Below are 14375 nucleotides of genomic sequence, written 5' to 3'. Positions count from 1 at the left end.
AAGTCAATGTGGCCACACAGGTGGACAGACTTGGGATCTTTTTGAAAAGCACAGTGACCAGGAGTTGTTGGTGGACTAGGTATGGAGGGTGAAGGAGTAAAGGAAATGGATCAAAGATAACGTCTAGGATTTGGGACCTGGGTAGTCAGGTGGATTATGATGCCACTTAATGATGAACAGTTTGCAGAGAAAGATGAATTCTGGACAAGTGGCCATGTCAAGTAGGCAAATAGATACACAATCCTGGACAAGTCAGAGAGGGAGCCAAACAAGGGCTCAGGTTGAACCAAGCCAACAACCCCGGTGTTAGTCTCAGTTCTGATGTTAGGCTATGCTATCTTGGGTACCGCTTCATCACTTCAACAGACATGTACTGAGCATCCACTGTATGGAATTTTCAGCCATGGACACAGAAAAGGGGGAAGGAATCTTTTTTCCAGGGTACAATTTTTTGGTGGAAGGGGGAGGGTTTAATGGATGAAAAGAAGTAAGGGTGTGAAGAATGAGAATTGTGTGCCGATGGGTGGGGATCACTCATCTTTACTGGAATAGTTCTTAATTCTTGCCACCTGGCTGTGCTGAGTTTCCCTGAGTACTTTTGGGGAAGGGGATCAGAATTGCAACATGATATTTTTCTATTTCAACAGGGATAGAATGTGACTTCTTTTACTTTCTTAGTTATGGAAGAGGAGATTGAATCTCAAAAATGTGTATAAGGCAATGAATTATATTTGGGTCCAGTGACCCATGAGTTGGCAGACTGATTTGAGGCGGGTTTTTTTGTTTTGTTTTGTTTTGTTTTGTTTTTACCCTGTCATGGCTTGTGAGATTGAGATTCAGGTAAGAGTAGGATGCATTTCTCACACTTTTGTCTTTTTGCTTTTATAAAGTCCAAATACTTGTTCCGAATTTGTCTTTGTAATAAGGTGCTATGCTACTAATTTTGCTTTCAAACAATGCAGAATGAGGGAAAAGTAGGTTTTCTACTAAGAATGAGGGCATTTACTAAAGTAGGAGATGAAGAGTGAGTTTTCCGTTTTCATTTATGTACTTGGGGTATCCTCTATACAGGACACTCCAGTTGGGTTGGCAAACTTTTTCTGGAAAGGGGAAGATAGCAAATATTTTGGGTTTTGTGAGCCATGCCTTGTAAATCATGATATCTATTGCAACCATTCTGTCATTGTAGCTCAAAAGTAGCAATAGGCAATATGCAAATGAATGAGCATGTCTGTGTTTCAATAACACTTTTTTTTTATGGACACTGAAATTTGAATTTCACATAATTTTCATGTGTCATGAAATACTCTTCTTTTGGTTTTGTTTCACCCACTTAGCTTACATAGGCTAGCTCTACATTATATAAGGTATATCTTTGTAGTATAAACTCCTGACAGTTTTTTGGATTATAATGCAAGTGTCTGACTTCTTAAGCTTTTGATTGCCGATGCATCCACTTCAAAGATGGCTATCTCAAAAAAACACATCACCAGATAGAGTCGGGCCCCATCTCTCATTGACTTAGATAACTGACCATTTGGCCTCTTTAATTCCTACTCTTAATGTTATAAACTCATCAATAAAGGGTGTGTCTGCAAAAACCTAGGTCCCCAACCCTGGACCCCAATAAAAGCAGAACCCCAGGCCCGGGCTCCCTTTCTACCTGTGACCTCATTATGTGGCCCTAGATATGCTGTGTACCCTCCAGGACCTGTGAGTAAGAACCCTTGTCTTTCAAACTTTCCTGATGGTTATTGCTGAGGGTATCTTGAAATCCTAAGAAAAACCACAATAGTGGGCCAGACATGACCTTGGTTCTGAAAGGGGAGATGTCTGTGGGAAGCTCTCAGTGGCCCCAGGTGGTGCCCTAGGCATTTCTAGCCATAGCCTCACTGTAGGTGGGATGAGGGCAGGAAACAATCTTGCTGCAGATCTCGTATTTCAAAACTAATTAAAGACTTATTTTTATCCCCACAAAATAAGACAAGATGGATGTGTTGGTGGACAGAAATGGAGGAACGTCAAAAATTTAAAGCACAATAAATACTTGTAGTAAGACTTTTGGTATTACTGTTGCCTTTTTCCAGGTCACCCCAAAATACTAAATTCAAACAATAGTTTGACTTAGGACCAACTGTATTGTAGCAGTGTTCATCTTGCATCTCTGAGCTTAACCTTTTTTGGGGTCCTTCTTCACAGCATTTTATAATATCTAATTTCCATTCTAAACTTATTCTTGGGAAGTGTTTTTCTACAACTGTACTATCATTACCACTTAGTGTTTGCAGAGGTGTTTTGGACTTGATACATTTTCATCATAATAATGAGATGTTTACATTACGAAACAGTGTCCCAAATCATTCATATAAGTTATGAGTAGCTACAGTAATACCCTTAATCATGCAATAATGTCCCCAAATGGTGAGGACATCTATTACCAGCTAAATTGTTTGAAAAACATGGTAACATTAGTGTTCTAAAGTAATCCTTTTTGGTTAACTAACATTGTTTTCTTGCTCTATTTAAAACTCTGTATAACTTACATATGTATCCTCTGAATCCAATAACTTCTGCTTCATTGAGTGAATAGAACTTCCTAGACCCTTTAATATGAAGATAATTTTTCCCCCAGTGGGTTGAAAGGTAAATGAGAGTCAACAGACATGAAGGTCATTTCAAAGAGCACTCAAATGTTATCAACTTCTTAGTTTAAATATGCAAACCTTCTCATGACGTATGAAATAACTTCCATTCAAATTTCTGTGTTCTGTCAGGTGTCTGCAGATAGACACTTTTTAACTGTCTTGCAGTACATTCCAAGGAACCAAACACAGACTTTTGAGTTTTATTAGATATGTAAGACTTCCTAGTGAGTCCCACATTGTATAGCTCTTTAGTTTTATTTTTCTAATTGAAGTATAGTTGATTTACAATGTTGTGTTAGTTTTAGGTGTAGAGCAAAGTGATTCAGTTATACACACACACACACACACACACACACACACACACACACACACATATGTATATATATAATTTTTTTCAGATTCTTTTCCTTTATAGGTTATTATAAAATATTGAGTACAGTTCCCTGTGCTATACAGTAGGTCCTTGTTGCTGATCTATTTTATATATAGTAGTGTGTATATGTTAATCCCAAACTCCTAATTTATTGCTATTCCCACCCCGTTTCACCTTTGGTAACCATAACTTTGTTTTCTATGTCTGTGAGTCTATTTCTGTTTTGTATATAAGTTCATTTGTATCTTAGATTCCACAAATAAGTGATATCATATGATATTTGTCTTTCTCTGTCTGGCTTATCTCACTTAATATGATACTCTCTAGGTCCATTCTTGTTGTTGCAAATGGCATTATTTCATTCTCTTTTATGGCTGAGTAATATTCCATTGTATATATGTACCACATCTTCTTTATCCATTCATCTGTCGATGGATATTTAGGTTACTTCCATGTCTTGGCTAGGACTTCCAAGACAAGTGGTGAGAGTGGACATCCTTGTCTTGTTCCTGATCTTAGAGGAAAGGCTTTCAGCTTTTTACCATTGAGTGTGGTGTTAGCTGTGGGTTTGTCATATATGGCCTTTATTATGTTGAGGTATGTTTCCTCTATGCCCACTTTCTGGAGAGTTTTTATCATAAATGGATGTTGAATTTTATCAAAAGCTTTTTCTTTTTTTTTTTAATATAAATTTATTTATGTATTTATTTTGGACTATGTTGGGTCTTCACTGCTGCACGTGGGCTTTCTCTAGTTGCAGCGAGCAGGGGCTACTCTTTGTTGCAGTGAGCGGGCTTCTCATTGCAGTGGCTTGTCTTTGTTGCGGAGCACGGGCTCTAGGCGCCCAGGCTTCAGTAGTTGTAGCACGTGGGCTCAGTAGTTGTGGCTCACGGGCTGTAGAGCGCAGGCTCAGTAGTTGTGGTGCATGGGCTTAGTTGCTCCACGGCATGTGGGATCTTCCCGGACCAGGGCTCGAACCTGTGTCCCCTGCATTGGCAGGCGGATTCTTAACCACTGCGCCACCAGGGAAGCCCAAAAGCTTATTCTGCATCTATTTAGGTAATCATATGGTTTTTATTCTTCAATTTGTGAATGTGGTGTATCACACTGATTGATTGGTGGATATTAAAAAATCCTTGCATCCTTGGGATAAATCCCACTTGTTCATGGTGTATGACCCTTTTAATGTATTGTTGGATTCAGTTTGCTAGTACTTTGTTGAGGATTTTTGCATCTGTGTTCATCAGTGATATTGGCCTATAGTTTGCTTTTCTTGTTGTATCTTTGTCTGGTTTTGGTATCAGCATGATGGTGGCCTCATAGAATGAGTTCAGAAGTATTCCTTCCTCTGCAATTTTTGGAATAGTTTCAGAAGGATAGATGTTAACTCTTCTGTAATATTTGATGGAATTCGCCTATGAAGCCATCTGATCCTGGACTTTTGTTTGTTGGGAGTTTTTAAATCACAGATTCAATTTCAGTACTTGTAATTGGTCTGTTCATATTTTCTATTTCTTCCTAGTTCAGTCTTGGGAGATTGTACCTTTCATTTATTTCTGTTCTGATCTTCACGATTTCTTTCCTTCTACTAACTTTGGGTTTTGTTTGTTCTCTTTCCCTAGTTGCTTTAGGTCTAATGTTAGGTTGTTTATTTGAGATTTTTCTTGTGTCCTGAGATAAGATTGTATCACTATAAACTTACCTCATAGAACTGCTTTGCTGCATCCTCCCATGGATTTTGGATTGTCATGTTTTCGTTTTCATTTGTCTCTAGGTTTTTTTTCTTTTTGGCTGTGCCATGTGGCATGCAGGATCTTAGTTCCCCAACCAGGGATTGAACCTGTGTTCCTGCAGTGGAAGCATGGAGTCTTAACCACTAGACCGCCAAGGAAGTCCCTGTCTCTAGATATTTCTAATTTCCTCTTTGACTAGAAGTAAGTTATTTTTTAAAGTGAGGGATGGCTTATAGCATAATGAATCACAGCTCTCTGAATACTACTAATTTTTGATGCATGTTTGATGCACAGTTCTTAAGCAGCTATAGGAAGAGAGTTCCTGAGTATGCATAGGAACTTGCATAGAGTATGCAAGTGGATGGCCAGATTTCTCTCTCATGGAAGGGAGGGCCCATCATTTGATGCACAGGGGAATGAGCCAATGGTACATAGATTCCTGAAAAGACAAGAACAGAGAGCGCAGATCCTGTGTTCATTGTTTCTAAGAAAAGCAGAGTATATGTTTGTGTATAGATCTTGAGACAGAATGTTCTATCTTTCAAACTCTGTCTTTCAGACAGCAATGATTCATTTATAGGATTATATGCATGGTGGTATGGATGGTTATGGATACTTGACAATTTCAATCGTCAAAACACATATTGTAAAAAACAAACAAACAAACAAACAAAAAAAACACATATTGTTACGCAGCCATTTAATTCTTTTAGGAAGACTTTGAATCCTAACTTTAGGAGTCTTCTGAGTTACCCTTTACTGTGGGTTATCTGCACACTCAAAACCACCATTTTGTACTCTTAATAATATTATTTTTAGGATCCAGGTATCTACTGATGTTGGAATCGAAAGATATTTTACCTTAGTTTCGTTTATAAAATTCTAAACAAAGTTTTAGGGGTTAAACTCTTATTTAAAATGACCCCAGTTAGTGTCCCAATACAAACAATTAAAAAATATAATTTCTGTTCTCGAAATGCTTTAGAAACAGGGTACTTCAATAAAGCTTCATGACCATTGAACAATATTAAGAAATGCTACTTGTAAGTTTCCTTACCTCAGCCATCTTGCAGAATCAATCTCTTTACACTCTCTTTTTGGCTTAGCCTGTTAAATTTTTCTTTGAGTACCAAATCAAAGGCAATTTTTAGAAACTCCTTTTTGGATAAAATGGGAGAAAAAGGAAATACATGCCTTTAGATCTATTTAGATATCTTTGTTTATGGACTGTACTTAGGGTTGAACCAATTTGTTCTTTGTGGCATTCACAGATGTGCTGCTCATATTTCCTTTCAGGGAAAGATGCATTGCCCATCCCAGAACAGCCTCCAGCTGTTAACTCCATTGCTCCTTTAGCCTTTGAGCAGAGATCATACTCTTCTCTTGGGCGTTCCAGTCCATGCCTGAGCAAGATTGGAACAAAGGTCTAGCCATTGCTGCCCAACCTGGGACTCCTCTAAAGGGCAACTTTTAGAATCCCTTGTTGGACCAGCACAGATACAGTCACGTCTCAGTCTTTGTCTGATGACTTCCCCTGATCGATTCTTTCTCCCTTTCCTTTCAGAGGAGTTGTTACTCTTCAATAAAAATTTACACTCCTGAGGAGCTGAGTCAGGATGGCACAGTAGGAAGACCCTGAGTTCACCTCCTCTCATGGGCACACCAAAAATGACAACTATTTACAGAGCAACTATTGATGAGAAAGACTGGAATCTACCAGAAAAGATCCTCTACAACTAGAAATATAAAGAAGGAACCACAACAAAACAGGTAGGAGGGGGGGAGGAAACAAAACAGGTAGAAGGCGGGGAGGATGTGGTGTAGTCAAGACCCATATCCCTGAATGGGCAACCCACAAACAAAAGGATAATTACAATTTCAGAGTTCTCCCCAAGGAGCAAGGGGTTTAAGCCCCACATCAGGCTCCCCAGCCTGGGGGTCCTGCACTGGGAGGACAAGCCCCCCAGAACACTTGGGTTTGAAGACCAGTGGGGCTTGATTTTAGGAGACCCAGAGGCTGTGGGAAATAAAGACTCCACTTTTAAAGGGCTTTCACAAGATCTCACACATTCTGGGACCCAGGGTAAGCAGTAATTTGAAAGGAGCCTGGGTCAGACTCACCTGCTGATCTTGAAGAGGCTCCTAGAGAGGCAGGAGGCAACTGGAGCTCACCCTGGGGACATCGACACTGGTGGCAGCCATTTTTGGAAGCTTGTTCTATCACATGGACACGGGTGCTGGCAAGGACCATTTTGTAATCTTCCCTCTAGCTTATTAGCCTCAGGACTGCCCCGCCCTGCCCACCAGCCTGTAGGCACCAATACTGGAATGCCTCAGGCTAAGCAACTAGCTGGGTGGGGACACAGCCCCATCCACTAGTAGGCAGGCTGCCTTAAGACCCCTGAACCCACAGCTATCCCTGGACATGGCTCTGTCCACCACAGAGCCCAGGACCTGGCCCAGTACGCAGGCACTAGACTGGATATCCCAGGGCCCTACAGCCAGCGAGTCTGGGACACAGCTCTGCCCACCAGTAGGCAGCACCAGTCTGGGGACCTGCTGGATCTCAGCCCTACTCACCAGTGGGCTGACACAAGCTTCAGGACACCTTGGACCCTGCAGCCAGCTGTGTCAGGAACTGGCCTCATCCACCAGGAGATCACCAGGCTGAGACTAGATCTGGGAATCCTGGCCCCATAACCACCCAACCCAGAACCTGGCTCTGCCCACCAGTGAGCCAGCACTAACCCAGAGGCCCCCAGGTTTTCATAGCCAGACTTCTCATGACCTAGCTCAGCCAACCAGCAAATGGCAGCCTCCAGGCAGGCCCTGGCAACCACTCAGACCTGGGACCAGCCATGCCTACAAGACCACTCATAGCCCACCACAACAGAAGGACCCACACAGCCTGCATGGTGGGGGGGAATCCCTAGAGGATATAGCTCTGATGACCAGGGGGGAGTGCACTGCTGGGACACATAGGACATCGCCTACAAAGGGCCACTTCTTCAAGGCTGGGAAATGTAATCAACCTACCATATACATAAAAATAAAAACAGCAAATTAGGCAAAATGAGGAGATAGATGAACACGTTCCAAATGAAGGAGCAAGATAAAACCCCCAAAGAAGAACTAAGTGAAATGGAGATAGATAGGCAATCTAACAGATAAAGAGTTCAAGGTAATGATCATAAAGATGCTCAGAGAACTCCGGAGAAGACTGGGTGAACAGAGTGAGAATGAGAAGTTTTTAATGAAGAGTTATAAAATATAAAGAAGACACAAACAGATGAAGAATACAATAACTGAAATGAAAAATACACTAGAAGGAATCAACAGTAGATTAAATGATACAGAGGAACAGATCAGCAAGCTGGAAGACAGTAGTGGAAATCACTGATGCTGAACAGAAAAAAGAATGAAAAGAAGTGAGGACAGTTTAAGAAAACTCTGGGCCAACATCAAATGTACTAACATTCACATTATAGGGGTTCCAGAAGGAGGAGAAAGAGAAAAAGGTCTGAGAACATATTTGAAGACATAATAGCTGTAAACTTCCCTAACCTGGCAAAGCAAACAGTCACCCAAGTCCAGAAAGCACAGAGAGTCCCAAACAGGATTAATCCAAAGAGGTCCACACCAAGACACATTGTAATTAAATGGCAAAAATTAAAGACAAGAGAATATTAAAACCAGCAAGGGAAAAACAACGAGTTACATACAAGGGAACTCCCACTAAGCTGTCAGCTGAATTTTCAGCAGAAACTCTGCAAGCCAGAAAGGAGTGGCATGATATAGTTAAAGCGATGAAAGGGAAACGCCTACAACCAAGAACACTCTACCCAGCAAGGCTCTCATTCAGATTTACAGACAAGCAAAAGCTAAAAGAGTTCAGCATCACCAAACCAGCTTTATAAGAAATATTAAAGGGACTTCTCTAAGCAAAAAAGAAGAGGCCATGACTAGAAACATGAAAATTAGGAAAGGAAAAAGCTCATCAGGAAAGGTAAATATACAATACAGGTAGTAAATCAACCATGTACAAAGCTAATAGGAAGGTTAAAAGACAAAAGTAGTAAAATGATATCTGAAATAAGCAGTTAAGGGACACACAAAACAAAAAATGTAAGGTATGATGTCAAAAACAGTAATCATGAGGAGAGGGTAGTAAAAATGAAGGATTGTTAAAATGCATTTAAAATTAAGAGATGAGCAACTTAAAATAATCGCATATATGTATATAGGTTGCTTTATATAAACCTCATGGTAACCAGAAACCAAAGATATATAATAGATACACAAAAAAGAGAAAGAGTTATATTTGTTTAACTAAAAGATTCAAACTCATAGAAGCAGACAGTTAAATGGTGGTTGCCAGGACTGGGGGAGGGGAAATGAGGAGTTTTTATTTAACAGGTACAAAGTTTCAGTTAGGCAAGATGAGTAAGTTCTAGAGCTCTGTTGTACAACATTGTGCCTATAGCTAACAGTATTGTATGGCACACTTTTTAAGAGGGTAGATCTCATGTTAAATATTTTTATCACAATAAAAAATAATTAAACATTTCTGTCCCCAAAGTTGCCATAAACACTGTTAAGAAATAACATAATACTTTGCAAATCCCCAAGGATTAGTATCCTGAATATATAAAGAATGTCATGCAAATCAATTGAAAAACAAATTCTGCTCAATATGCTGTAATAATATAAATGGGAAAAGAATTTGAAAAAGGATAGATGTATGTATATGTATAACGGAATCCCTTTGGTGTACACCTGGAACTATCACAACATTGTTAATCAACTATACTCCAATATAAAATGAAAAATAAAACAAATTCTGATATAAAATGGACAAAAGCCATCAACAGGCAGTATGCAAAAGAGGAAATGTGATAAAAAGCAATCTCATTAGTAATCATGACACAGTTCATTAAAATCCAGAAGCACCCTTTTCCCCTTCCAGACTGGCAAATATTGTTTCCTGAAACCAAGTGTTGGTGAGGGTGTGGAGAAACTCTAGAGGGAGGATAAACAAGTACAATAACTTTATTGAGGAGCTGCTAACTATCTAGGAAACAGTAGAAATGTATACTCTGTGTGTGTGCACATATACATGCTCATGCACCCCAGCATTTCCACTCCCTTGGAACTGCACCCTAGAAGGCCCAGGAACACTCATACATACGCAGGAGGAGCTGTGTACAAGGATGTAAATAGCAGCATTATGAAAACTAGCAACTGGTGGCAAGTTAAATGTCCTTCGGCAAAGACTGGATACATAATTTGTGGCGTGATCATACAATAAAATCTCAAAAGCAATAATGAACGAAGATGTACAAAACAATAGTATATAATATTCATGGCTGCATGATACTTACAGATCCAGAAATTATATTGTCATACCTTTCTGGCCTATAGAACTAGTCCACATCTCAGAAACAAGGAGAAGCAGCCACCCTAGTAGGAGGAAGCCCTTCATTTGGTCAAACCCTGAGCCAAAGCCCACTCAGGAAACAGGACGTTGTGAGGGGCCAGCTGCTTCCTGTGTTATAGCAGCCGAAGCCATGCTCAGATGGTGGTGGTTAACCACATTTTGGACAGCGTTAGAGAATGTCCTATTAGCTCAACCTCCTAAAGTTCAGTATTGTATGCTCAAAATTGCAGATTAGTGGGACATGTAAGCAAAATGTACTATGTGAGGGTTTCTAGAACTTTGTCATCTTTAGGCCTATGAAAGTACCGTTAAATTGTCATATAGCTCTTGATTCAGGTTTAGGGAGTTGTGGAGGCTTGTAATGGCCCACTCTCTTGTGTAACTCCTTCTCTGTTAGTGTGGTAGAAGCTGTGAATATGCTGAAATGTTATTCCTGTAATTATGTTACTTTATAGGGCAAAGGGGATTTTTTTTTTTTCAGTTGATTTTGAGTTAATCAAAATAGAGATTATCTGGGTGGGACTAATCTAATCACACAGGCCCTTTAAAGGCAGAGAGTTTTCTCTAGCTGGTGGCAGAAGTCATTAGAGAGATTTGGAAATGTGAGAAGGATCAGCCCTCTTGCTGGTTTGAAGATGGAGGGGCCAGGTGAGAGGACACATAGGCAGCTTTCAGGAGCTGAGAAACCCCTGGCTGAGAGCCAGCAAGGAAACAGGGACCTCAGGTAACCCCAAGGAACTGAATTCAGTCAACATCCTGAATGAGGCTGGAAGCAGATGTAAACCCAGATCCTGCAAATAAAAACCCAGCCTGGCCGACATCTTGATTTTGGCCTCATGGGACCCTAAACAGAGAATGCAGTTGAGCCTGCTTGGACTTATGACCTATAGAACTGTGAGGTAATGAGTGGTATTGCTTTACGTTGCCAAATTTATGGTGATATGTTATTTAGCCATAGGAAACTAATACAGAGGGTGTTTTGGGTGCTTGAGAAAATGGAAAGATCACAGTTGCTGGACCCCAGTGAGGTGGGAAAGAATAGTAGGGAATGGGGCTTCCCTGGTGGCACAGTGGTTGGGAATCTGCCTGCTAATGCAGGGGACACGGGTTCGAGCCCTGGTCTGGGAAGATCCCACATGCCGCGGAGCAACTAGGCCCGTGAGCCACAATTACTGAGCCTGCGCGTCTGGAGCCTGTGCTCCGCAACAAGAGAGGCCGCGATAATGAGAGGCCCGCACACCGCGATGAAGAGTGGCCCCCACTTGCCGCAACTAGAGAAAGCCCTCGCACAGAAACAAAGACCCAACACAGCCATAAATAAATAAATAAATAAACCCAAAGTTAAAAAAAAAAAAAGAGTAAAAAAAATAAAAAATAAAAAAAAAAGAATAGTAGGGAATACCATGCAACAGTAAAGAGGAATACATTTGATTTGATTTAAAAACATGCATTTAGCTCAAACACAGAAAGGTAAATGAAAAATGCAAGAGAAAACTGTAAGATATAGTGCACCAAACTATTTAGAAATGTACATTAAAATATATTTTTCATATTTGTACATATATGTTAAAAATTTTGGAAAGTAGTATGGAAGGACATATAGTAAATATTTTTAAGTGTGACCATTATATAGTAGGATATGGAATTGGAGATGCTGAATTAAGGAAAAAAATAATAAGAGGGTCTTTACATAGATGAATGATGCTAGTTGGCCATGCTAAAGGGTATGATCAACAGAGTTCTGTCTCCTGAGATCCACAATTACAACACATAGTAGAACAAAACAGTAGACAAGAGAAAAAAACAAAAATTCAATTATAATTATAACTAATATTAAGCATTTACTATGTGCCAGATACTTTTCTAATTATGTATTTGTATTAACATATTTAGTGCTTCCAATAAGCTTATGAGAGAGGTACTCTTATAGTCCCATTTTGCATTGATTTGTACACAGTTTAGGTAGCTTACATAATGTCACACAGATAGTAAGAGTCCATAGAAATGAAAATCCAGTAATCTGTTTCCAGAATCTATTTTCTTAACCACTGTGCTAAGGTAGGTCACGGAGTCTCATTTCCATCAGTGGATTTCATCTCCATCAGCAGTCTTCATATTGGAATATTTCTATGTGTGAGAGTACACAAAGACTTTCTAGGGGGAGTTCATGCAGCAATAATTTCAGTGCATTTAATTTCCAGAGTCTCAACTGCCATGTATACTCTTTCCAAACACTGATCTTCCAGAGAATAAACATGAGTTCTCAGTGTCCTTTTATTTTACAAATATAGGCATATCTCTTGCCCAACCCAAGTGATATTCTTTGATGGCATGGGTAATAAAAACTGGAGTGCCAAACAAAATAAAACATTGAAACACTGGCTTAGTAGCACTTCCTTCATCAAGACAAGGGGTCAGCAAACTTTTTCTGGAAAGAGCCAAGTAATAAGAATTTTAGGCTTTGTGGTTTCTTTCACAGCAACTCAACTCTGATGTTATAGTGAAAAGCAGTTTAAGTAAATGAATGAACGTGGCTGTATTTCAGGAAAATTTTACTCATGGGCTGTAGTTTGCCAACCCCCAGTTTCTGTATATCCTCACCTTATGCATATTTATATTAAGGGTGAAACTGGGCATCACGAATGGAGAAATTTGACCAGGATAGAATGCTCTGAATTCAAACGGTCAAAAAACTATCGGTTTCTGATGCTGATTATTTTTATTTAATGTTTTAATTGAAAAATATTTAAAAAATTTAAGACACATTATATCAAACCCATGGATAAAATTGGATGTGATCTTTTTTTTTAATGAAGTATAGCTGATTTATGTTGTGTTAGTTTTAGGTGTACAGCACAGTGATTCAGATATATATATATATATATATGTATATGTGTGTGTATATATATATATATATATATATATATATATATATATATATATATATATATATTCTTTTTCAGATTCTTTTCCCTTATAGGTTATTACAAAATATTGAGTATAGTTCCCTGTGCTATACAGTAGGTCCTTGTTGGTTATCTGTTTTATATATAGTGGTGTATATATGTTAATCCCAAACTCCTAATTTATCCCTCCTCCCTCCTTTTCCTCTTTGGTAACCATAAGTTTGTTTTCCATGTCTATGGGTCTATTCTGTTTTGTAAATAAGTTCATGTTATCTTTTTAAAAAAATTCCACATATAAGTGATATCATATGATATTTGTCCTTCTCTGTCTGGCTTATTTAGTATGATAATCTCTAGGTCCATCCATGTTGCTGCAAATAGCACTATTTCATTCTTTTTTATGGCTGAGTAATATTCCATTGTGTGTGTGTGTGTGTGTATACCCATGTGATTGTCTTTTCAAATTGGTGTGCTAATAGATAGTTAAAACCTACTTTGTCGAATCATATTATGGATAATTCAAAAGATAGTCAATGCTTATCTTGTTTTGTCTTATAAAATATTTAACATTTTATCTCTCCTACTTTGATAGAGACTAGTCATATACTTATTAATCTCATTTGTTCTCGTTGGGCATACAGGAAAGCTGCATTTCCTAGTCTTTCCTGCAGTTGTCTTGGAGTTATGTGACAAACCTAAGTATGTGTTATGGGCTGAATTCTGCCACCCCCCAAATTCATGTATTGAAGTCCTAACCCCTAGTATCTCAAAGTGTGATTTTATGGAGATAGGGTCTTTAAAGAGATAATTAATATAAAATGAGGTCATGTGAATTGGTCTTAATCCAGTATGACTGGCATCTGTAAAGAAAAGGAGATTAGGGTGTAGACATGCACAGAGAGAAGACCACGTAAGGAGACACAGAGAAGATGATCATCTACAAGCCAAGGGAAGAGGCTTCCAGGAAAAATCAATCTTTCTGACACTTTGATGTCAGAATTCTGGGATTCTACAGGATAGGGCAATAGAGCTATAAGCTCTGAACATGCATTTTCCTTCAAGGAAAGGGAAAGAATAACTCTGAAGGTGGTTTGGAGTTTGGCAGGGCTGACACTGCCACCACAGGCCCACAGGGCTCAGGGCCAATGGGCTGGGGCTGCTGCCCCTGTGGGCCTGGAGTGCAGAGCATGAAGCCAAAGAGGATTATTCTTGAGCCTTAAAATCTAATGGAATTTGCCCTGCTGGGTTTTGGACTTGCTTTCCAATTTCTCTTTTCCAATT

General features: G+C 39.3%; 1 protein-coding gene across 1 annotated transcript in view; it reads left to right on the top strand.

The window, feature by feature from the left end:
- STX3 (syntaxin 3) overlaps positions 1-14375 on the top strand; it is a 176796-nt gene that overhangs the window by 136886 nt on the left and 25535 nt on the right. The window contains exon 11 of the transcript XR_014231359.1: positions 6316-6521. The gene's annotated coding sequence lies outside the window, so the exon portion shown is untranslated. The remainder of the gene's footprint in view (positions 1-6315; positions 6522-14375) is intronic.

Source organism: Balaenoptera borealis (assembly GCF_965194805.1).
Source record: "Balaenoptera borealis genome assembly, chromosome: 11".
NCBI classification, from domain to species: domain Eukaryota; kingdom Metazoa; phylum Chordata; class Mammalia; order Artiodactyla; family Balaenopteridae; genus Balaenoptera; species Balaenoptera borealis.
The sequence above is the reverse complement of the archived record's forward strand: the minus strand, read 5'-3'. Positions and strand labels throughout refer to the sequence as shown.